Here is a 4,489-nt window from a genome sequence, read left to right on the forward strand (position 1 = left end):
CTTTTGAGTATGGTTTTATAGAATGCTTCACGTGCTTCACTTATATCTTTTGAAGTCTGGATTGCCTGTTTCTCTTCACATAGAAAACCGCCATTTGTAGAATGCTCTTTTGCTTCACTTATATTTGTTAGAGCGTGGGAATATCTTTTGTATAAAGAATTAAACTCTCTTGCTTCACTTATATCTATTTAGAGAGATGACAGGAATTGGTCATTCACATGGTTAGTCATAAAATCCTACATAAACTTATAGATCGTTGAATATGATATGTTTGATTCCTTGCAATAGTTTTGCGATATAAAGACGGTGATATTAGAGTCATGCTAGTGGGTGGTTTTGGATTGTAGAGACACTTGTGTTGAGGTTTGCAAGTCACGTAGCATGCATGTATGGTAACCGCTGTGTGACAAATTTGAAGCATGGGGTGTTTCTTTGATTCTCTTCCTTATGAGTGGCGGTCGGGGACGAGCGATGGACTTTTCCTACCAATCTATCCCCCTTTGGGCATGCGTAGTAGTACTTTGCTTCGAGGGCTAATAAAATTTTGCAATAAGTCTATGAGTTCTTTATGACTATTGTGAGTCCATGGATTATACACACTTTTACCTTTCTATCATTGCTAGCCTCTTCGGTACCGTGCATTGCCCTTTCTCACCTTGAGAGTTGGTGCAAACTTCGCCGGTGCATCCAAACCCCATGATATGATACACTCTATCACACATAAGCCTCCTTATATCTTACTCAAAACAGCCACCATACCTACCTATCGAGATATATTGCCATGCAACTTTCATCATCATCATATACATGAATTGAGCATTCGTTATCATATTTCCTTGCATGATCGTAAGATAGCTAGCATGATGTTTTCATGGCTTGTCCATTTTTTGATGTCATTTCTACGCTAGATCATTGCACATCACCACACCGCCGAAGGCATTCATATAGAGTCATATCTTTGTTCTAGTATCAAGTTGTAATATTGGGTTGTAAGTAAATAAAAGTGTGATGATCATCATTATAGAGCATTGCCCCATGAAAAAAAGAAAAAAGAAAAAAAGAAAAAAAGGAAAGGCCAAAGAAGCCTAAATAAGAAAAGGGGGGCAAAGAAGCCCACTGAAAAAAAGAAAAAAAAAGAAAAAGAAAAAAAAGAAAAAGAAAAGGGGCAATGTTACTATCCTTTTACCATACTTGTGCTTCAGAGTAGCACCATGTTCTTCATATAGAGAGTCTCCTATATTGTCACTTTCATATACTAGTGGGAATTTTCATTATAGAACTTGGCTTGTATATTCCAACGATGGGCTTCCTCAAACGCCCTAGGTCTTCATGAGCAAGCAAGTGGGATGCACACCCACTTAGTTTCTTTTGTTGAGCTTTCATATACTTATAGCTCTTAGTGCATCCGTTGCATGGTAATCCCTACTCCTCGCATTGAGATCAATTGATGGGCATCTCCATAGCCCTTTGATTAGCCGCGTTGATGTGAGACTTTCTCCCTTTTTGTCTTCTCCACATAAACCTCCACCATCATATTCTATTCCACCTACAGTGCTATATCCATGGCTTGCGCTCATGTATTGCGTGAGGGTTGAAAAATCTGAAGCGCGTTAAAAAGTATGAACCAATTTCCCGGCTTGTCATCGGGGCTGTGCATGATGGGGGCATTTTGTGTGACGAAAATGAAGCATGGCCAAACTATATGATTTTGTAGGGATAAGCTTGCTTTGGCCATGTTGTTTTGAAAAGACATGATTGCTTTATTAGTACGCTCGAAGTATTATTGTTTTTTATGTCAAATGATAGACTATTGCTTTGAATCACTCGTGTCTTAATATTTATGCCATGATTAGACATATGACCAAGATTATGCTAGGTAGCATTCCACATCAAAAATTATCTTTTTATCATTTACTTACTCAAGGAGGAGCAGGAATTAAGCTTGGGGATGTTGATACGTCTCCGTCGTATCTATAATTTTTGATTGTTCCATGCTAATATTATTCAACTTTCATATACTTTTGGCAACTTTTTATATTATTCTTGCGACTAACATATTGATCCAGTGCCCAGTGCCAGTTCCTGTCTGTTGCATCATTATGTTTCGCAGAAACCCCATATCAAACGGAGTCCAAACAGGATAAAAACGGAGGGAGAGTTATTTTGGAATATTTGTGATTTTTGGGAAGTAAAATCAATGCGAGATGGTGCCCGAGGCGGCCAGGAGATAGGGGGCGCGCCCTGGACTCTCCTGGGCCCCCTGTAAAGCGGTTGATGCTCTTCTTTTGCCTCAAGAAATCTAATTTTATGAGAAATATCTGGGCGAAAGATTCATCCCAATCGGTGTTACGGATCTCCGGATATAAAAGAAATGGTGAAGGGGCAGAATATGAGAACGCAGAAACAGAGAGAGACAGAGAGATAGATCCAATCTCAGAGGGTCTCTCGCCCCTCCCAAGCCATGGGAGCCAAGGACCAGTGGGGAAACCCTTCTCCCATCTAGGGAGGAGGTCAAGGAACAAGAATAACAAGGGGGCCTCTCTCCCCCTTGCTTCCGGTGGCGCCGGAGCGCTGCCGGGGGCCATCATCATCACCGCGATCTACACCAACACGTCCGCCATCTTCACCAACATCTCCATCACCTTCCCCCATCTATATTCAGCGTTCCACTCTCCCGCAACCCGATGTACCCTCTACTTGAACAAGGTGCTTTATGCATCATATTATTATCCAATGATGTGTTGCCATCCTATGATGTCTGAGTAGGTTTTCGTTGTCCTACCGGTGATTGATGAATTGCTATGATTGGTTTGAGTTGCATGTTTTATTATTGGTGCTGTCCTATAGTGCTCTCCGTGTCGCGCAATAGTGAGGGATCCCCGCTGTAGGGTTTGCAATATGTTCATGATTTGCTTATGGTGGGTGGCGTGAGTGACAAAAGCACATACCCGAGTAAGTATGTTGTTTGCGTATGGGATAAAGGGGACTTGATACTTTAATGCTATGGTTGGGTTTTACCTTAATGATCTTTAGTAGTTGCGGATGCTTGCTAGAGTTCCAATCATAAGTGCATATGATCCAAGAAGAGAAAGTATGTTAGCTTATGCCTCTCCCTCAAATAGAATTGCAATAGTGATTATCGGTCTAGTAATGTAGTCAATAGCTTATTGACAATTTCACAACTCCTACCACCACTTTTCCACACTCGCTATATTTACTTTATTGCTTATTTATCTAAACATCCCCTACTTTTTATTTACGTGCTCTTTATTATCTCGCAAACCTATCCAACAACACCTACAAAGTACTTCTAGTTTCATACTTGTTATAGGTAAAGCGAACACTAAGCTTGCGTAGAGTCGTATCAGTGGCAGATAGGACTTGAGGGAATACTTGTTCTACCTTTAGCTCCTCGTTGGGTTCGACACTCTTACTTATCAAAAGAGGCTACAATTATCCCCTACACTTGTGGGTTATCACCGACGCACAAGTCTGGTGCAACGCAAGGGAACAACTCCAGATTACCGAGATAAGTCTCGCGCTTGGAATAGCTAATCGTTACAATGCGAAGTTCTCACTTGATGCGGCCTTGTGGCAGCAACGTTGGCTTCCTTTCTCACCTCTCGGCAGCTGCTTGCACGCTAAAGGGGACCTCCTAAGCATCGCGTCTTAGGGGCTCTTACTGGACCTCGGGTTGCTCACCTCTTAGGCTTGACCATGGCATCGCGACCTGGCGTACCAGCAACGGCTGCAGCCTGCCTGGGGACCAAGACCTGTCAGCGTAGAGCACCAAGTCGTCGCGAGGTTAGAAAGGGGGAACCAAGGCAGGACAGGACAAGCACTCGCACGATAACATTAACACAAGACATCGCAGACCCTTTACATGCCCCCGTGGGGTATCTCTCGATACCTCGTAGGGAACAAAAGGAAAGAACTCTAAGGAGCCCTAACTACACGCGCCTTCGTGGCTGACGCCACCATCAACAGTGGGCCACGGGAGACTGGCGCCAACTCCATCCAGATCAACGGCGGCAATGGATCGATGCTGCCGCCTTGCTCCGAGCATGGCGAGAGCTCGGGGGTGCGTAGCTGTCTTCGCTCGTCTCCAGAGTATCGTAGAGTTCGGGAGAGCCGCCGGACTCCCAAGCGTTGTTGCTGCTACCGGAGGAGCCACTGGAGGAGCAGACAGCAGGCCCAGCCCCTGCCGCTTCGACGTCCTGACTGCCCCCTCCGGGGCAGCACTACAGGCGGCGGCGTTCCGCGTCGAAGACCTTGAAGGGCAACGTGGAGGCACCATCATATTCGAAAGGATCGTGAGGGTGCCCCCCCGTGCGGCAGACCCGAGCGACCTCGCCCCAGCCTCGGGTCATGAAGATCTTGCCCGGGGAAATGACTTCAACCTCCGCTCTGGTCGCCGGGGCGCCACAATCGGCGTGCTACAGCCAAAGCTCGAGAGGCCCCCTTGGCGGCACCTCGGTGGAGAAGAACG

Source organism: Triticum dicoccoides, chromosome 2B, assembly GCF_002162155.2.
Source record: "Triticum dicoccoides isolate Atlit2015 ecotype Zavitan chromosome 2B, WEW_v2.0, whole genome shotgun sequence".
Taxonomy (NCBI): Eukaryota; Viridiplantae; Streptophyta; class Magnoliopsida; order Poales; family Poaceae; genus Triticum; species Triticum dicoccoides.